Below are 22,628 nucleotides of genomic sequence, written 5' to 3' on the forward strand. Positions count from 1 at the left end.
ACCATGATTTACAGTGGGAGATGTAGTATTCTGGTCTGTTATTAATTATCAGTCATGGAAAGCAAATCATAATTAAGGGTATAGTGGGGTCCCAGTGAGACCCAAAATGTCACAAGTTAAATATAAAGATTGGATTCCAACATTCCATTAAGTCATGGTTTGCTTAACCAAAATTTATTAACATTTGGCTATGTTCACACATACTTAGCCATGATTGTACACTCAATGACTGGGTTCCTAAAACAGACTTACTGTAAGTGGAAATCAAACACTGAGAAACTATATCTGCAATATAGAAAGTAGCAATAATGGAAAGTATTTGATGAAAAGTTAAAACACAGGATTTTTCATTTTGCTTTATTCTGAAATAATATTTAAATATTCATATATCGTATTTCTAGCCACAGTCCAGGATTTTAGTCAAAAAAATTTTTTTAAAAAAAGTTTGGACATAAAAATGACTATTATTCTGATTCTGCTTAGCATTTGAAATCATCCCGAAGTTAGCTAAGTGCTTCCTCATGATTTGTGGAACCCAGTTTTAAAACTTGGGGGAATTCACATTATGAATCCATATCGGATCAAGATATCCTTAGGCTTTTCTTTTAATTTTTTGTCCATTTTTTCTCAAGTAGTTTTAGCCTTCATTATAGGAGCTGGCTAATTATATCTATTTTTGTTATATAAAAAAACCTTGTGCAGTTCTAAAGCTGGATTTTAAATGAGATTCAATGTCAGGGTTAGCTAACTGCCCCAAATCCTTTCTTCTTCACAGAATTTTGCAGAATATTTTGCATAAGATTTAACCATTACATCAGACATGTCAAACTCGTCATGTCACATGATGTCACACAATGTATCCGGACAGTTTTGCCATTGCCAATAATGGGGTGGGCGCGGCTTCCGCATGACACATCCAGCCCGCAGGCCTGCAGTTTGACACCCCTGCATTACACTAACCTGAACTGCACACTCATGTAACAACAAAATGATTTTACAACAAAAAATAGCTAAAATCTAAATTCAAAAATTAAACATACATTAAATACTTTAAAAATAGGAATCTTGATCAGCAATAATTCCTAAGAATACAGTTGACCTTTCCAGAGAAGCATTTTCCTTAGGGCCACAAAAGAATAGATTGTATCTTTTCCCAATGTCTCATCCCCCCAAGTCTGCTACATGGAATGATTTTCTAATTTTTGTTTTCCCAGCAATTTTGTGCAGAGTACTAAGCAACAGATTTAAAACCTAGGATGTGGAGGAATATGTTTTACTGGATCAACTGGGATTGCTTAGGATCAGCTGTATATAAGCATGAGTTTGGAAGTAAATTACTGTATGTTGAAAACATGCATAATAGCAGTGATTCTTCATTACAAAAGGAAATGGGTGTCATAATATGAGTAAAGTTGGGTGGGATGGTAGGTCAAAAGCTCTGTAAAGAGTTCATTATGCCACTGTAATTTCTGTCTTGGCATTTTACTGTCAGTAGTTCAAGAGTGCCAGTTTGGTGTAGTGGGCTGTGAGGTCTAATCCCACTTTGAGCACAAAGCCAGCTGAGAGACCTGGGGTGAGTTACTCAGCTCTAGGAAGGAGGCAGTGGCAAACTACTTTTGAAAAACCTTGTCAAGTAAACAGCAGGGACTTGTCCAGGCAATCTTGGAAAACTGGATATAATTCAACAGAAAGGAAAAAAGGTTGACTGATCCAGTTGATCTTGAAAAAATTAAGCAAGGTCTGCTGATACTGAGATGGGAAACTAAAAAAATGCTCTGAATCTCAAACATTCCCTTCTCTGTCAATTCCAGTAATAACAGATGGTCTAATTCTCTTTCCCCTTACTCTTATTCTCCAGAATTTTTGCTTTGCTGTTAATTTGTTTTATAGCTCCAGATTCTTGTTTTACAGAGTTTTCCATCTTCTTAATTTGTTCTTTCATCCAGTGTTTCACCTTTACAAGTTTTTCATCCATACAGCTGTTCCAGTTTTAAAGTAGCTTTTTTTTTCTTTTGCCTTCTCCCAACACAATTGCTATATGAATGAACTACAATGCCTCACTGATGATATTGGCGCTAATAAGATCTACCCAATTCCAAATGACTATTTGACGCTGTTATATTCTGCTTCTCATCCTGGACTCTCCCCTTCTGGACCATATAGCCTTGATTGCCAGAAATACCAGTGTCTGGCTTCTGCAGAGGTATCTGCCTGCGTATTGCCTGTTTGCTGCTTAGAAAAACCACCATGTTGGTATCTTATATAGTACTGGACTTTTTTAAAAAAAAAACATGTTTAGTGTTCTTTTGAAAGAGTACCAAATCTTCCTGGGGGGAAAAATATTGGCAACTTCATCAATTTAAATCTGATAAGGGAGGTGGGTTCTGCTAGATGTATGTTGCTGATTCAGTCCCAAATGAATGTGTTACAACTTTCCATTGGTTCTGGGAACTGATTTCTTACAGCTGCCAATTTTACTGTTTTGGAAAATACCATTTTGGCCACTTTATCAGGTATTTCTACATTATGCCTTTCATTCATTCATTCATTCAATTCATTCGGACTTAGATAACTGCCTATCTACAGAATGCCATGTGATGAACAAAATATAAACCCAAAAAAGTAAAAATAAATAAATAAATAATGTTGAGGCCCCAATAAAACTCATATTCACCAACCAACTACCCCATTTAACTGTATAAAACATCCTGGCCTGTGCCTCAGGAAAAAGCCAGGTCTGTGTTGCTTTCTTGAAGACCAACCATATGTCTGTTCTATAAAGCAGGTACCATGACAGAAAAGTCACACTTCTAAGCCCTACTAGAAATGTAGAAAATGCTCACCTTTCTGGATCTAGTAGGATGAGCAGAAACTAGGGTAAGTGGTCTCACAAGTAACAACTCCATGCCATTTAAGGACAACTAGCATCTTGAACTGCACATACTTGGACTTCATTTAACAGTGGAGTTACATTAGTGGGTACACCTTTGTGTACTAATGCCCATGCTATTGTACTCTAGACCTGCTGCAGCTTCTGAATGATCAAGAGCAGCCCCATGTAGAATGCATTGCAATACACCAACTAGGAAGTATCAAAGTATAAGCAATATCCCCCAATCCAGGAAAGGATGCATCTTCTTGTGGTCCATCGGCTGCCAGCAGAGCTAGCAGCGGAGTCAGACAAGGAGGAGGGATAGGGGAAGCCACTGAAGCCAGCTTCTATTACCTGTTTTTCACTGGCACAGCTTGGGCTGAAGCCGCAAGAGGCCCCAGGAAACCACCTCAGTAGAGTGATTGACGGCCGAGGGGATGAGCAGGACTAAGCCCGCAGAGTGCCATCTGATTGGAGGAAGTTGCCTCCCTTGTGTGATGACATGGCCACTTGTTTTACCGCCACTAAAGATGTGGTTTGTTTAATATTTAAAGTGTTGATTTCTGAATTTTTGTTTAGAAAATTGGGGACCGTCTTATACAAGGGTGCGTCTTATAGACAGAAAAATACAGTATGTTAATCTTATCTTCCAGGTCTCTCTTTCCCAAAACAAAGATGCCTTGGGAGCAACAAAGATGATTAGGGGACTGGAAACTAAAACATATGAAGAATGATTGCAGGAATTGGCTATGTCTAGTCCAGGGGTCGGCAACCTAAAAAAGGAAAAGAGCCACTGGGAACCGGTTCCATCACAAATTAAAAAAAGGGGGAGCCGCGTGCATGTGTCCATGCACGCGCATGCGCAAAAAACATTTTGTGCATGCGCAAAACTGTTTTTTGTGCATGCGCGGACGCACACGGTTGCCAATTTTTTTAAAGTGAGATGGAACCGGTTCCCGGTTGCCTGACGGCGACGGCCCGTCTGCAAAGCTGCCACTTTCGGCAGCTTCGCAGACGGGCCGCGGCAGCTTCCTCAAAGAGCGGCACCGCTGCCCGTTCGCACGGAGGTATGTGCGCACCTCTCCAAAGGTTTGGGGAGGTGCGCGTGCACCTCCGGTCGTTCTGAGAGGTGCGCGCGCACCTCTCGGAATGGGCAGGGCGCCGCTCTTTGAGGAAGCTGCCGTAGCCCGTCTACAAAGCTGCCGCTTTCGGCAGCTTTGCAGACGGGCCGCGGCAGCTTCCTCAAAGAGCGGCACCACTGCCCGTTCACGCGGAGGTACCCGCGCACCTCTCCAAAGGTTTGGGGAGGTGCGCACGCACCTCTGGTCATTCGGAGAGGTGCACGCGCACCTCTTGGAATGGGCAGGGGCGCCGCTCTTTGAGGAAGCTGCCGCGGCCCGTCTGCGAAGCTGCCGAAAGTGGCAGCTTCGCAGACGGGCCGCGGCAGCTTCCTCAAAGAGCGGCGCCGCTGCCCCTTCACGCGGAGGTACGCGCGCACCTCTCCAAAGGTTTGGGGAGGTGCACGCGCACCTCCGCCCATTCGGGGAGGTGCACGCGCACCTCTCCAAACCGGCGGTGCCACTCTCCATTTGGAGAGGTGCGCGCGCACCACTTCCCTGTTCGAAGAGGTGCGCGCACACCGGGCGGCTGGGAGCCACAGGAGACGGCTCAAAGAGCCACATGCGGCTCCAGAGCCGCGGGTTGCCGACCCGTGGTCTAGTCTAATGAAAAGAAGGCCTAGGGGTGTGTCATGATAGCAAGTCTTTCAATAACTAAGGGACTGTTATAAAGAAGCACTTCTCCAAAGCACTTGAAGGCAGGACAAGAAGCAATGGGTGGAAACTAATCAAGGAGAGATCCAACCCAGAAATAAAGGGAAATTTCCTGACAGTTAGAAAAATTAATTAGTGGAATGGCTTCCCTTCAGAAGTTGTGAATGTTCCATTATTGGAGACTTTTACGAAGAGACTGGACAGCCATTGGTCTGAAATGGTATAGGGTTGGACTAAAAGACCTTTGCGTCATCACAAAGCCATGCCCACCCCATTGCCTGCAATGGCAAAAAAGCCCCGATATGTTGCACGACGTCATGTGACATCGCAAGTTTGACATGTCTGTTCTAGGGCAAGGGCGGAGTGCAGTGGAACATATGATTGTAATACTGGTACAGTTTTCTTCTCTAGTCAGTATTAATGTGTGAGAAGCACTGAAAGACAGAAATATGTAGGCCTTTCTTACAAAACAGGTAAGTGGCTGAAATTCTGTATATACTGTATTTCAGTTTCTATAAATGATAAGCAGCTGGTAACCTGAGGTTTACTGCTTTTGCCATCCAAATTCCTGTGAACCAAAGCTTTCTCCTCCTTTTCTATCACAGAATTGCACTTTAATAAAAGATTATTTCAAAACTTTGACCACTTTTTTGATCCAGGTGTCAAAAAGAGTCTGCAACATATTGCTTTCTGTCCTTTCTTTCCATTACAAATATTCTTCACATCATTTCTGCTCCTTCCAGTGGCTATTAGTGTCCCAAACCCAGACACCACATGTGTCAATAAATTATAGTTTTCATGCACCATTGAAAATAACACTGTTACTGTTACTGTTACTTGCATGTAAACAAGTATTATAACAAAACTGGGAGTTCAGGTCAGAAGATGCAATACTTGGCTACGTGTAAAATAGGAAATGATATCTCATAGTTCTAGTGCAGTGTTTCTCAACTTCAGCAATTTTATGATGCTGGCTGGGGAATTCTGGGAGTTAAAATCCATATATTTAACATTGCTGAGGTTGAAAAGCACTGCATTTGAAAATCACCATTTTTGTGTTAGGCCTATGAAGATGGAACAGAATCTACTCCACATGTAGAGAAGCAACGCATCTGCAGAAGCTGGAGCTGGATATGTTAATCAAGCTGCATTGTGCTAGGTCAGTGGCCCCCAACCTTTTGGAAACCAAGGCCTGATTCCAAGGAGAGAGGTGTCTTTGTAGGCCGGAGGGTGCGTGGTTTCATGTGCTGCTTGCATCCCACGGATGGAGCTTTGCTTGTTTTCTGGCATGCCATGGACTGGTGCTAGTCCACAGACCGGGGTTAGGGACCCCTGTGCTAGGCCACTTAATCACTAGTTCCTGGCAATCAAGAATTACAAAAGCACATAAATCAGAATGAATAACAAATTCAAACTAATTTATCTGATTATTCAATCATTAAACAATTGTGTTTTAAATTACATCTTCTCTACCTGTATGGGCTTGGTTCCTTCACATCTGTGTGGTATTTTAATTAATAAGGCTTTCTTGATGAAGATTTATCATGCTTCCACAACATTTTTTTGTTGTTGTTCTTTTAACAACCCTATAATTCCTTGCATCAGGGTGGATTCGGGGTGACTGAATGGAGCTCAAGAGGTTACTGGCTGGATGTCCTTCCTAATACATATTCTTCCACAACATACTACCCTTCACAAATATGTTCTCGCTATTTAGGAATAATGGAAGCTGAAGCTGCTTTCCTTAGTAGCAGGAATTAATCCTAGCACAGGAGAGTTGTTCTGTTTACGGCTATGCTCTAAGAATTCTAGTTCAGACTTTATATTCAGAAGTAGTTTTATTCTCCCTAGTGGGAAGGCTGATCTCGAAAGCACAAGATAAACAGTCTTCCCACAAGGCAGAATAAATCTACTCCTACCACAAACATTTAAATGCCTTAGGCTGGCCTGAGTAGTATGTGTATTCAGGACCACAGGGTAGGGGAGAGCAGCTTATATGTTTGTATTTATTAATGGGCTACTGGACTTCATTCCAACTCTGGGCAGTGTACATCATGAGACAAATTAAAATAGAATATTTCAGAGATTATACAAAACAAATGTTCAGAAGAAAACCACTTAATCCACCAAAGCAAGAAGTTTGCTCATTACTCTAGCCCAGACATGTCAAACACAAGGCCCGGGGGCCGGATCCGGCCCGCAAAGTGGTTTCATGTGGCCCGCAAAGCCATCCTGGAAACAGTGAGGGAACGGCCCCCACTGCCTTGGCCCTGGCCCAGAGACCCTCCTTCTGCCAGAGACCCTCAGATCTGTCCCACTCCTGCCCAGGCCCCCATAGGCACCCTTGATGCGAACGATGTAGAGCTGGCCACGCCCACCCAGTAGGCCATATGCACTCTAGCCATGCCCACCCAGTAGGCCACGCCCACCCTGGCCACACCCACCCGGCCCCCTGAGGGCAACCGCAATGCTGATGCGGCCCTCAATGAAATTGAGTTTGACACCCCTGCTCTAGCCCAAGGACTGGACAAAAAGTCAGGCTTTAAGGACACAGGGTCAGGATGGACACCATAGGAAAATGGTTTTAGGAAAACATCATTCTGGCATAACTAAATGTGGTAGCAGAAAAGCCCTGCTTCCGGGTCCCATTAGGTGACACTATTTAATCAATGGGATCCAAATAATGTTGATTCTTCCTGATCGTATAGGACAGGGAGGAAAAAGAGAGAAGGAAGAAGAGGCTGAATCTAATCAGTAACACCCGAGTCTCCCCCCCCCTTTTTTTTTTAGTCATCAGGTTTTTGAGACCTTGCTACCTGGTGGTACTTGAATATTGTCATGTCCTAAAAGTGCTACAATCTGTGAAAAAGGTTGAAAAGCCCTGTCATAGATGATTGCACCCAGAAGCTGACTGGTAATCCCTGTAGCTCACAAAGCAATAGCCTAATATTAACCTATTATGGCATGCACTTAACTACCCATGCTTATGGATTCTGGACTAGATACAGGTTCCAAGTGGATTTCAAGGATAAATATATAAAAAGTGCATTATAATAGTCTGTACATGAGGAGAAAATAGAATGACTAATTATCATATAGGCCTCCTGGTCCAGGTATGGGTAAAACTGTATGAATTTGGGCAAAGGCTTTTCTGGTCACAACTGCAGCCTAGTTTTTGAGCAGGAACTGTAAGTCCAGGACGATCCCCAAATTGCGGAATACTCCCAGAGAGAGAGGTGTAAACTCATTTCAGGTCTAAAGGTGGGATATTTTCAAATCCAAATGGTTCAAATACTTATAATTGCTTTGTCTTGTCAAGGTTGAGTTTAAGCCTGTTCCTCTCCACCTAGACTTGCACAGCTTCCAGATGCCAGGACAACACCTGGACAGCATCTTCTAGTCACTAAGGGTTTGAGGTGTACCACAGGAGGCCATCAGCATACTACTGGTATCTGACCCCAAACTAATAGATGATCTGACCCAAGTCTCACATGAGGAAGAGTGAGAGGGTCAAGGAAGAGTGAGAGGGTCAAGCCCTGAAGCACTCCCCATGTCAAGGGTCTCTGGCTTGATCTCTAATGATCAGTGCTCTGCCAACAGCAACTCATTGAAAAAGAAGAACCGTCACAATATGATACCAGTTATTACTAATCCCCATAAACGGGGGATTGAATGATAGCGTGATTGATGGCATCAAAACTCTATTTAATTCTCAGCAGTATTCTCAGCCTTAAAATAGTAGTAGTCAGCAAAAAGTTCTTTTAGGACAGAAATTGTATGTGGAAGCAATGGGCCAGCATTATTTGTACTTTCTTGCAGCTAAGTTCAGGCTGCCAGTTTATCTGCACCTGTGCCTTTTGTCCATTGCTATTGACCTCTGCATTTGCAAAAGTGATCATTTACACCAGTTGTGAACTTCTGTCTGTTTGATACCCCCAGAGTGTGGGCATGGAGAGAAATTAGAATAATGCTCCCAATAAAGGAAAAAGGAGGAACGAAGAAAGAAGAAATTATGAAGAGCTATGGATAGAACAAAGAAAGACTCAGTTCATGCTGTGAACTGGGAAGTAAGGGCAGGGCCCTTGAGACAAGCAGATGAAAGAAAATCCTTCTGATGTCCCTTTAAAAGGCTTCTCTTGACATCTGAGTTCCTGAGAAATTCTTAAGTCAGGAAGGCAAAGGGGAAAGGGGATGCCCTTCTTATCAAGAAAGTAAACAGAGCTGGGTTGATTAATGTCTAGCAAGCACTGTTATGTTATGATGTCTGTTTTCTTTTTTTAAAAAAAAAACTTTCTGCCAAAATAACCTTTGCTTTATTTGTTTGTTCTAAAACATGTGCACCCTTTTTTCAAGCTGGAAAGACTTGTATTAATAAATATTTTCCTTAAAATCTCTTGCTCAGTTGCTGCTATGTCAGACCTCACAAATATATGAGAAAGGTGAAGCAAATATAAATTAGTGTGTGTGTGTGTGTGTGTGTGTGTGTGTGTGTGTGTGTGTGTGTGTTTGTAGAACATAATATGCTGGTGAAGGATCACTCTATCCCTTCCAATCTAACTTAATTAGTCTTGCAAAACAGGCCACAACTCTTTTTCAGCCCTAGCCAATAACCATGTTAGCATTGGTTTTTAAGAGTTGGAGTCTATCCCTTTCTTAATGGAGTCTTCGTGTTCAGGACTGTTGGAAGATTTACCCTGACAAAACTCCCATATTCTCATGCCCATTAGAAAAACATGCAGACACACTTTTTTCTGTAAAAGCCTTTTGCTGAACTTCTGTGACACCTCATAAAATGTTGTAAAACCCCCGCTTGCCTGAGGCAAGCCAGCAATTGGGAAAATCAGATAGCAAAGCCACCAAGAACTTCTGCCCCTACCCCTGATGGGATTAACTCCCAGAATAGAAACTGGACAAAAGAAATATCACTTAAGACAAGAAAGGGAACATTGGACAACCATTAAAACACAAAAGAAGGAACTAGCAAACCCACAGCCCTAGGGCAGAAAAAGCATACAAAAATCACAACTCAGGACTGGGAGACCACCTTGCATGGCAGGAACGCTGAAGTCACTTCTCTGTCCCTTTTTTGCCTTCCTGAAATAAAGACCTGCTTTGCGGTAGCTGCTGTCCTTAAATTTCTTCACCATGGGCTTTCCCCAGCTGGAAACGAACCCAGGAAATTCTTCTGACAGGACAAAGTGCTTTTGAGGAGCAGATACAGGGAACAAAAAACAAGTGAAGACTGATGCATCTCTTTTTGAGATTTCCAGAGGCATTCAGGTTATGCCAATAGACAGAACACACACATACGCACAGACACTTAGTATGGTGCATGAGCCTTGCTACAATGCTTTGTAAACCATGGTTACTGTATAATTTGAAGGTGATACTAGTCATTTATGGATAATATTACAGAACTATTTAATCAAACTGCAGTTTAGTGTTATGAATGCTATCAACTGTTAGAGGTCAAATACAAGACAAGACAAAACCTTTCGTTTCATCTAGCAGAGCATAGTTAATGCCTTCACCCTGTACCCCATCAGTACTTAACTCCAGATTAGGTAATCAGTTGCAGAACTCATTTTTAAACCAGATGGATTTCTATTAATGAGTATCAGTGAGCATATACAGAGCACGTCTCCAGTTATCACTAATAATTTATTTATAAAAATATTTGGAGAGCAAAAAATATTGGGAAGGGCAGTGGCTGGGTTCAGTATATATGGTTGGCTTGTTATATTGCATAACATAACCAGTCTATTATCATTTATTCCACAACCATGATTAAGACATACTATAACTTTGCCATCCAGAGTTACCCTATGGAAGATGGGTGACAAATAAATTTAATAAAATAAATAAATAAATTTTAAAAACCTAGCACTACTTACAAACCCAGGAATTCCAGTGGCCACTCTACCAGTAGATATAAGACTGGTAAGATATTATTTTCACCAGAATGACACTGACTCAGCCTTCCGTCCTTCCGAGGTAGGTAAAATGAGGACCCAGATTGTTGGGGGCAATAAGCTGACTTTGTAATAATGCCGCTTGGGGGCCCCTGAAAGCCCTAATAAGCAGGCATATACATAGAATGAAGGCTATTGCTATAAGCACATTGATTTGTGCTTTAAATTGTAAGCCTCCCTGAGTCTTCGGAGAAGGGTGGGATATAAATGGGATTAAAAAAAATAAATAAAGGAACAGTTTTACATTTCTTTCAGTTAGTATTTCAGTATATATATATATAGGTCTTGGTTAGCTGGTAGATTTCCTCCCCGTAGAGGTAAGATATTTGTTTTCTGAGGTTTTCGCGGGTGCCTGTATGTGGATCCTTGGTTTTTCGGGTTTTTCCCCGCGTAGAATTAAAGGTGTAGGCGCAACGTTTCGACGGAATCCCATCCGTCATCATCAGGCTTCTGCTTCCTTCTTCTGGGAGAAGCATGTGGCTGTTTGTTCCTCTTTTTTAAACTGCCAGAGGGGGTGTGTTCTGTGGAGGTGTGCTCTGATTGGGTAGGGGACCAAGTGTGTTCTGATTGGGTGGGAGTGTGTTTTGAATGGTGGGTGTGTTCTGATTGGGTGGGGGTGTGTTCTGAGTGGATGGGCTGGTCTCAGCTGCCAGCTCCAGACCTGAGCTGGTGAGTTGTGCTGCTTTTGTTCGGCTTCGTGTTTGTGGTGGTGCCATGTTTTTATAGTGGGTGTCAGTTTGTTTATTGTGTGGTTTGGAGGGGTTTAAAGTGGCTGATGTTGCAGCTGTTGCAGCTGTAGTTAGGTTTCTGTTTTGTGGTTGTGTGTCTTTATCATTGTGGGTTCGGATTTGCTTTTTGAATGGTTGTGTGGTGGTGATGTCATGTGATGTTATCATGAGTTTGGGTCTGGTATCATTCTTGGTGGTTGGGCCCAATCAGAACACACTTGGTCCCCTACCCAATCAGAGCACACCTCCACAGAACACACCCCCTCTGGCAGTTTAAAAAAGAGGAACAAACAGCCACATGCTTCTCCCAGAAGAAGGAAGCAGAAGCCTGATGATGACGGATGGGATTCCGTCGAAACGTTGCGCCTACACCTTTAATTCTACGCGGGGAAAAACCCGAAAAACCAAGGATCCACATACAGGCACCCGCGAAAACCTCAGAAAACAAATATCTTACCTCTACGGGGAGGAAATCTACCAGCTAACCAAGACCTACGAAAAACTCGAAGTACGAAGAGCTTCCATTCTGTGTGACCTCACATTCCTACGCAACTGCCGAGATCAAAATTTAATCCCCATATCCTTCCAATTGAAATTCCACTCCAACTCTGCAGCCATCAAACGCATCCTGACAAGAACAGAACTGGCCCTAATCAGAAACGAACTCCACACAAAAAGATTCCTCTTGGACCGAATCAACAGAGACCTCCTCACACTTCACCTCAAACTCAGCAACAAGATCCACCCCACACTTTGGGACAAATTCAAACAAATCGCCGTCTGGAGAGCTGAAACAGAGACTGCCTACAAAACAGACACACACACCAATAAACTCCGAAGACTAAAGGAACGCCAGAAACAAACCCCTCCTCTCCCACAGCAACACATGAAACAAACTGTGCACAACATCTCAGATAGGATTCTCACCAAAGCCGAAACCAACGTCCTGTCTAAAGGATTTAATTTTGCAGTCGCTCCCAAACACATTCCCACGGAAACCATTATATGCGGAGTCGAATCCAGCCTGACCAAAATTAACCCTGATGACGCCAACAAAATCAGACTCGAAGTTACCAACATCCTCTGCACCAGCAAACCACCCAAAAGCAACTTACCCAAAGAGGAACAGACAGCACTACTTAACCTAAAAAATGACACCAGCATAATCATTCTGCCAGCAGACAAAGGCAACGCCACGGTGGTAATGAACTCATCTGACTACCATACCAAATTACCCAACCTACTCCGAGACTCCACATACAAACTCCTCAAGACAGATCCCACCACCTACCTGGAAAAAACCACAAAATCAAAAATAAAAGCCACCCCCATCAGTGAAGAGATCCAGAAAACAATCATTCCCAGAGAAAAATCATCCAGATGTCCTAAGCTCTATGGTCTGCCCAAGATACACAAAGAAGGAACCCCACTCAGACCCATAGTCAGCTCCATAGGCTCACCTCTACAAAATCTAGCCAAATTTCTTGCCAAACAACTACAGCCTTATGCAAATTCCATCACCTCACACGTACAAAACTCATTCCAATTCATAGAGATCATAAGTAAACTAAACTTACAGCCCTGGGACCTACTTGTGAGCTTCGATGTTGTATCCCTCTTCACCCAAGTGCCTATCAAAGAAGCCTTGACAGCTATCCTAAATAAATACAACCCCCCAAAACACATCCTAGATCTGACCAACCACTGCCTATCTAACACATACTTCATCTACAATGGACAAAGATACAAACAAATGGAAGGAGCACCCATGGGATCACCCCTCTCACCTGTCATCGCAAACCTCTACATGGAACACTTTGAAACCCTCGCTCTAGAAAAATCCAACCACAAACCCAAACTCTGGCTCAGATACGTAGATGACACCTTCGTAATCTGGCCACACGGCAAAGAAAAACTGGATGACTTCCTCATACACCTCAATAGCCTACACCCCAAAATACAATTCACCATGGAAACAGAAGCTAACAATCAACTTCCCTTCCTTGATGTCTTAGTCTACAAGAAATCCAACGGCTCCCTAGGACACACTATCTACCATAAAAAAACACACACAAACCGCTATCTGAACGCACTCTCACACCACCACCCAGCACAGATCAACTCCGTAGCCAAGACACTCATCTCCAGAACAAAACACCTAGCTGACGAACAACACCTAAAAACCGAACTACACACTCTCACTAATGTACTAACAGCCAATGGATTCCAAAGAAACACGATTACCAACTTAATCCGAAGAGAGACACCCACAAAAACCCAAGACAGAGAACAAGAAAATGGCAAAGCCCTCCTCCCATACTTAAAAGGGACCACAGACAGAATCAGCAAGGTCCTCCAAAAACACAACATCAAAACAGCATTCTACACAGACAGAAAAATATCCACCATCCTAAGAAACCCCAAGGACATAATTGGGTTAGAAAACCAAGGAGTATACGAAATCCCATGCACCACCTGCCCCACCACATACATCGGACAAACCAACAGAAGAATAAGTGCACGCATTGAAGAGCACAAAAACTCACTCAGAAAAGGAGAACAAACTTCATCCCTGGTCCAACACTTTGAAGCCACGGGACATGAAATTGATTTTAAAAAAACCAAAACTATCGCCAAAATTGAACATTTTAACAACAGAATAATCAGAGAAGCCATTGAGATAGAAAAACGCCCCCACAGCATGAATAAACGAGATGATACCTCTCGTCTACCAGCCATTTGGAAACCCGCCTTGATTGACAGACGAAGCCCAACCACCAAGAATGATACCAGACCCAAACTCATGATAACATCACATGACATCACCACCACACAACCATTCAAAAAGCAAATCCGAACCCACAACGATAAAGACACACAACCACAAAACAGAAACCTAACTACAGCTGCAACAGCTGCAACATCAGCCACTTTAAACCCCTCCAAACCACACAATAAACAAACTGACACCCACTATAAAAACATGGCACCACCACAAACACGAAGCCGAACAAAAGCAGCACAACTCACCAGCTCAGGTCTGGAGCTGGCAGCTGAGACCAGCCCATCCACTCAGAACACACCCCCACCCAATCAGAACACACCCACCATTCAAAACACACTCCCACCCAATCAGAACACACTTGGTCCCCTACCCAATCAGAGCACACCTCCACAGAACACACCCCCTCTGGCAGTTTAAAAAAGAGGAACAAACAGCCACATGCTTCTCCCAGAAGAAGGAAGCAGAAGCCTGATGATGACGGATGGGATTCCGTCGAAACGTTGCGCCTACACCTTTAATTCTACGCGGGGAAAAACCCGAAAAACCAAGGATCCATATATATATATATATATATATATATATATATATATATATATATATATATATATATATATATATATATATATAAAGGTTGAGATCCTCCTTCTCAATAGTTGCTTCATCCACCTGGTTAGTTTTTTAACTCAAATATAGGTGTTTTTCCTAAAAAGCTTTCAAATATGAATAATAGGATTGCCTTCTGAATGCCTCCATTGAGGCATTTTGCTCTTTTAATTCTTCCACAGAGCACTTTTCAGCATTATAATTTAATTGGTCTATAAATTTGTCCTGAATATATTCATGACCTACTTTAGGATTAAGTAATGGTGCAGGTCTGCATATATCACTATGGACATATGTGTTTTCTTTCCAATTTATTTTGCCGTCTTGTAGTGTTCATGACTGTGGAGTGGCAGATATTAACAGACAATTGTTCAAAATTACTGCAAGTGGAAATGGAGATGGAGAGAAGAAAGGGAGAAAATAAATTTATTATCGATGGTACCAAATAGTATTCAAAGCTTGGTTATTTTGAACATCATTGGGTGTGTCACAGAGTCAAATTCTCAGTTACTTATATTTATGAAATATTTGTAACTGATTTTTGGGATACCTGGGCACATGCTTCCCGCTTCCTCGCTCCCCCCCCGAAAATCATTATGATACTTCATCAAAAATTCTCCTGTAGTTTCAGTGGACTGCCTTATCTATACCTGACACTTATGCATAGAAGTGGCAAAAATCAGCTGCTGGCTGCTGCAATGGTTCAGTCAAGAGATGGTTGCAATTGAGCAGTGCAAATGTGGCAGAATGAGGAGAACCAGAAATTGAAAGAAAAAACAGAAAAAATGGTTTTCTGGGGGCAGCATTGTGTGTTACAAAGGACTGTTATATTGTGCCAAAAACTAGGGTCTCAGCAGGTGGCAGCATTTAGCCAGCTTTGTGCCCCAAAACTAAACAGGACTGAAATTCATCTAAGAAATACTAAAATTACAGGTTAGACAGAGAAATTAAAAAATAATTCTAGAGGAAGGTAATAGCAAACCATTTCTACATTGCCACTAAACAAAACCCTATTGCCCCACTCATTTGACTGCTTGAATTGTCACTTCCCAGCTCTCCAATAGCCCTTTAGAAATATGGTAATCAGCACTATGCACACATTTCAATATCTACAGATTATATACGCAGATCTGTTGTTTGATTATCTTTTCCAGGATCTTCCCAGGTATTGATCTCAGGCTGCTTTTTTGAAATTGGAACCACATCAGCTCTTTTCCAGTTCACAGGTAGTTCCCTGGTGCTCCAAGATCTTTGAAAGATGTGGCACAATGGTTCATAGATCATGTCAGCTTCAGAACTCTGGGATATAATCCGTCAGGTCCTGGTGATTTGAACTCTTCTATGGCAGACAGGCATTCTTTTACCATTTTCTTGCATATTTTAATTTGTATTCCTAGTCTTGTCCTCCTTCCATGGAGGATTTGTGCCTTCCATGAATTCATTGCTTATGACCTGCTGCAAATCCTGATAGAGAATATGCTGATTTGCTGGCTTCAGTAACTCAAGCAAAACAAGCATGGGTGAAATTTACTCTTTTGTGTGAAGGGAATGGAGGGAGTGGAGATTTTTGTAGATCCTCAATCTGCTTTTGAGAGAGTATAGAAGTGACTGGAAGGAGCTCCTTAAGATACTCTTTCACTCTTGTATTTCTTTTTCTCAAGCTCTTTTCTTTTCCTCTGAAAGGTGTTTTCAATTAATTTGGAGTGATTAATTTTTGTAAGACTTAAAATATTGCATGCAGTTTTGGTTACCATATTACAAAAAAGATGTTGAGGCTGTAGAACAGGGGTGTCAAACTGCCGGCCCACAGGCCGGATGCGTCACAATGAAACTGCACTTTGCCAGCAATGGGGAAAAAGTTCCGATACGTCACACAATGTCACGCAACATTGCGAGTTTGACATGTCTGCTCTAGAAAGACTGCAGAGAAAAGCACAAAGATGATTAGGGGACTGGAGGCTAAAACATAGGAAGAACAGTGGCAGGAATTGGGTATGTTTTAGTCTAATGAAAAGTAGGGCTAGGGGTGACATGAGTGCAATGTTCCAGTATTTAAGGGGCTGCCACAAAGAAGAGGGGGGTCAACCCATTTTTCCAAAGCACCAGAAGGCAAGAACAAAAACAATGGATGGAAAACTAATTAAGGAGAGAAGCAACCTAGAACTAAGGAGAAAGTTCCTAATAGTGAGAACAATTAATCAGTGGAATGTATGGGTGCTCCATCGCTGGAGGCTTTTAAGAAATGATTGGACAGCCACTTGTCTGGAATGGTACATGGTCTCCTGCTTGAGCAGCGGGTTGGACTGGAAGAACCCAAGGTCCCTTCCCTTCTGTTGTTATTATTCTGAGTATAACTGGGTGGATAAATCTGTATCATTTTTAAAGCTTGAATAATGCTGCATATTGGCTGTTTAGTTGTTTTAAATAATGCTAACAGTGGTTAATCTTGTATACATAAAATGCTATTCAAACAGTAAAACTATTATTATAGTTTAATTCAATTAATTATGGAGCTTTAGAATGTAACGCTCAGCCTCGCCAAGGGCACTTAAATAGTGCTCATAAAGAAATTGAAAGAGTCGTAGGGCCTTCTTACCAATTCCAAGCAGAAGGCCCAGATGTTATTTTGGCAATAATTATCTTACAGTGAATTCTGATCATGAACTGAAATCCAAGACTGTAATCAAAAAGTAGTAAGAAACTACTTTATTAGTGACTGTACTGAATTTATTTGGAATTTTGTTTTCTATCTAGAAACTGGACTTTATAACTCACTTTTTTTCACATGAAAAAGTGCATAGCTATATCTTTTTTTTCCAAGACTGGCACAACGTCTGGACCAAAGAGCCTTCTTTTCTATTATTCTATAGCAAAATAAATAGATAAATCATTGGTAGAAAACTAAAAAGTCCTCAGCCAACTGTGGTTACAATCTACCATAAATATCTTTTACTCAGGGATTCTTGCAAGAAAGGGTCTGCTATGAGGTTTTAAAGTGTCCCTTTTCATTTATTAAAAGGCACCTATATAAAGAGTTAGATGCATTGTCAGGTAAAGTTTTGCTTTCGAATTGAGAGGTGTTCAGCATTGTCTCTATTAGTGGCTAGTTGGGGAATTCTGGAACCTGGAGTCCACACACTTTAAAGTTGCTAAGCATGAAAAACACTGTTCTCAATCATTATCTCCAAATTTCTGAAAAATCTTTCATCTGGGCACACCCGTAAACCTCGGGATACATTCGGTCTGGTTTTTAACCTCATTCCTCTCATTATGTACATACATGATCATTACCACAATGGCCACATACACATCTCCAACCCTCCGGTAAGCAATGTACATAGTGAATTAACCTATTTTGAGACTTTTGAAGGAGAATGAAAACTCCTGTCTGCAAAGGTTTAACGGCAGGTCTGCAACAGACTCCCTCTCACAATGATTGTAGATATATGCAAAGTACAGTCTGCAAGAATAATTTTGATACGTAACTGGTCATGGAAAAATAAGAGCCAGTTTGTGTAGTACTTAAGGTACTGGCCTGGAAACCAGGGGGCATGAAAGCTGGCTAGATGATTGGCTGGGCCACTCAAACTCTCCCAGCACAACTCGTCTCACAGGGTTGTTATTGTGGGGAAAATAGGAGGAGGAAGGTGTATATGTGTATGTGGACATTAGGTATATTAGTTATAGGTATGTTCACCTCCTTGAATTACCCCCAGCTTAATTAACAAAGGCAGGATAAATATTAACAACAACTTTATTGATTAGCCCTTGGGTCATATCAAAGTGCAAATTTCCAGCACAAACTGTTACTAAAATTTGATACAAGCAATTTAAAATTGAATTTGATAAAATACAATTTAAAATGGAATTAGAATAAAATACGATTTAAAATGAAATGGTAGTAAAATGCAATCTAAAATGAAATTGTAATAATGTACAATAATTTAAGATATAAATAAAATATGATAAAATTATATTTCGGAGTCGCCCTTGCAATCTACCCCAATCAGCCCCACATATGCAGATCTCAGCTGGACCATTTTGTTTAGGTACTGTGCTACATTAAATGTTATTTTCAAGTTCTGGCCAGACATAAAGTATGTTGTTTTGATATGGGGATCCCAATGGGTCATTCGTTTGGTATATAAACCAAGATACCTGTGTCTCACCTTCTTATACAGGCAACAGTCAAATAGGATGTGAGCCAGGTCTTCTAATTCTGCTGCTCCGCAAATGCAGAGATGTTCATCATAGGGTATAGCATAAAATCTCCCATATCTGACCATTGTGTCAAGCTTTTCGAATCTCGCTCACGTAAATATCTCCCTGAGATGTTTTGGGAGGTGACTTCAAATAACTCTCTACTTGAAAAGTATGTTTGTATTTACTCAGCCATTTCAAGTTACCCACCTTACCAAGGATAGCTATATCAGTTTGTGCTTCTATATCCTTAATTCCTTGGGCAACTCTTTTTTTTTTTTGGATTGTTCTCCTGTTATGCAAGAGACAGGAAGGCCACAGCTTCTTACAAAATTTGTTAGTTTGGTGATCCAGGAGATTTGTGATAGTAGTTTTATTTGCTCTAGTAGGCATACCTTGGGGAGTCTATCAGTCTCCATTTCATTAACTTTGCACCAGTAGTTATAAGCTCTAATTTTAGATAATGCATGAATTATATGAATGCCAAATTCAGCTCTAACTGCTGCAGCAGATGTTCTTGGATCTACACCCAAAATACATCTCAAATGCTGGGACTGTGTTTGTTCTAGGGCTGTGGTTGAGTAAAGACCCCAAATGTCTGCTCCATACAAGAGCATTGTGGTTACCTTAGCCTTATAAATCTTGATTAACGGGGCTAGGGACCCCGGGTAACTATGGTTCTTTAGTATGAGCAGTGAACTCAAATGGGCTTTTGCTCTAAATGTACTCCGTTGATGATGGCAGGTCCAAGATCCAGTCTTGGAAAAAGTTACACCCAAATATACAAAGGTGTTAACTTGTTCAATTGGTTCACCATCTAATTGCCACTTATGTCTCTGATGGTTTCTTCCAAACACCATTATTTTTGATTTAGATTTGCTAATGATTAGGGATAAGGGACGCGGTGGCTCAGTGGGTTAGGACGCTGAGCTTGTCGATCGGAAGGTCGGCAGTTTGGCGGGTCGAATCCCGAGTGCCGCGTAACAGAGTGAGTGCCTGTTACTCGTCCCAGCTTCTGCCAACCTAGCAGTTCGAAAGCACGTAAAAATGCAAGTAGAAAAATAGGGACCACTACGGTGGGAAGGTAACAGCCTTCCGTGCGCCTTTGGCGTCTAGTCATGCCGGCCACATGACCACGGAGATGTCCTCAGACAAGCACTGGCTCTTCGGCTTTGAAACGGAGATGAGCACCGGCCCCTAGAGTCGGAAACGACTAGCACGCATGTGCGGGGGAACCTTTACCTTTACCTTTACCTAATGATTAGGGAGTTATCCTGGCAATAAGAGCTGAATCTTCTTAATAGCCTATGTAATCCTACTTGTGAGTATGATAATAAAATCATATCATCAGCATAAAGCAAGCTGTTACAGTAAGTATTTAGGATCATCGGCATGTGTACCATGGTATCCTTGATTAACCCAGGCAAGTCATTGATGTATAAATTAAATAATAATGGGGCCAGGATACACCCTTGCCTTATCCCTTTATTTGTGTGAATCCTGTTAGTCAGGGCCCCATTAATCCCATACCGCACCCTCAAACAGGTACTCGTGTAAAGGGCTTTAATCAAAGCCAGGAGTCTGGGTTCTATTTTAAGGGATGTCAATTTACTCCATAGTACTTTTCTATTTACCATATCAAATGCTGCTGTAAGGTCTATGAAAGCAGCAAACAGGGGTCTCCTCTTATAGGCATATTTGGCAATGAGATGGTTCAAGACAAAGCAGTTATCAATAGTAGATCTGTTTTGTCTAAAACCTGCTTGTTCTTCTGTGATGATGTTGTTTTCCTCTACCCAGATTTCTTTTCTGTTCAAAAGGTACCTAGCATATATTTTTGCTACAATGTCAATCAGGCTGATGGGCCTGTAGTTACTAGAATCCTTTTTATTCCTTTTTTTATATATGGGGACAACTATTGCCATCTTCCACCCATCTGGTATATGGCAGGTGTTATTTATGTGTAAAAAGACCTGCTAATACAGGGTCCCACCAATTGGGTAATTTCTTAAATAATTCGGCTGGTAAAAAATCCTCACCTGGGGCTTTATTGCTCTTTAAGCTTTTAATGATGGACTGTATCTTCTTTTCTGAGACTGGTGGGGGGGGAGTTTTAGGGTTTGCTAAATCACTGTTTAAAAATAGTTTCTTTACTGGTTTGGTGGGAGCAAACAAGCACTGATAATAATTCTCCCAGTCCGCAGCAGAGATTGGTATGTTGAATGCAAATCTCCGTTCCTTCAGGATACCTGCTACAGAGTGCCAAAATAATACTGAGTTATGACTTCTGGCAGCCAACTCGAGTTCTGACCAGATTGAAATGGCAAAACTTTTTTTCTTTAATGTTATAGGTTTTTTTTATTTTCCCTTGTGTGCAGCATTTTAGCTTGTATATGGGCAGTAGGATTCCTCTGGGCAAGGCTCATGGCTGCCCTCAATTTCTTTTTCAGTTGCTGGCAATCAGGATCAAACCAGACAGGTCTACCCACTCAGGCTCTTTTTGTAGCAGGTTTAGCTGTTAGGTGTTTCTTCAGTATGTTACAAAGATTGGAGAATGAATTGAAGGCTGACATCCAGACAGTAGTAGATGACTGGATTGTTCTAGCCCACTTAGTAGCATTCTCTGTTTTAAGGCATTCTAATATTGCCTTAGTATCAACTTTGGCCCAAATTAACCTTTTATTTTGGGTCACCTCTACCTTTTTGGTGAGCCATCTGTCAGCCATATTATATGGTCTTAAATCTGAGCGGCCTCACAATGTCACACTTACAGACTGATGGTTGCTATTGTTGCTAAGGTGTACTGTGACCTCCGAAAAGAGGTCACCCTTATCTCTAGACACGCAAAAGAGATCCAGTACGCTACTTGAATTGGCCGAGTGGTATGTATAAGGGTATATGTAATTCTTATCCTTATCCCCCAAAATTTGGAGGTTACCCTTAAAAATTAAGGAGACTAGGAGCAGGCCAGCAGCATTACTTTTACAGTCTCTCGAGAGCCAATGAGAATGGTTATCAAAGAACTCCCCTGGGATTCCCTTCTTCTGGGCAAGCTCATACAGAGAGGGACCCATCCTAGCATTCAGATCTCCTAGTAATACCACTATGGACTGAGGATACAGTAAAGATATATCTTCTAGGATAACTTCCAAGCCCATCCAGTATTCTGAATTATAGTGCTGGGATGTGCTTGGAGGAATATACACATTTATGAATATTAACTCAAACTGGTCATATTCAAATTTAACAGCTAGGAAGTACAGATACTTATCTTCATTATATAATTTCTCCCCCTGCCATTGCAACTCTTGCTTTAGAAGAATGCATAGCCCACCATAGGGTCTCCCTTTGTTCTCTGTTTTTTGGGCTGGGGAGGCCCATCCCTGAAAGCCTGGCAGCTGTACTTGTTCATTCACTTCAGTTAGCCAGGTTTCTTGAAAGGCTATTACGTCAAATATAGAGAGGAAGCTCATTAGTCCACTATCATCCATCCCTTTCCAGCCAGCTACATTCCAGGTCATCAACTGTATGGGGTTCTCGGAGGCAAGATGGTCTGGCTTGGTTGATTGGCTAGATCAGGGGTGTCAAACTGCCGGCCCGTGGGCCAAAGCGTCATGGAGAAACCGCGCCCATCCCATTGCCGGCAATGGGAAAAAGTTCCAATACATCATGCAACGTCACGTGACATCGTGAGTT

Source organism: Vipera ursinii (genome assembly GCF_947247035.1).
Source record: "Vipera ursinii genome assembly, chromosome: Z".
Taxonomy (NCBI): Eukaryota; Metazoa; Chordata; class Lepidosauria; order Squamata; family Viperidae; genus Vipera; species Vipera ursinii.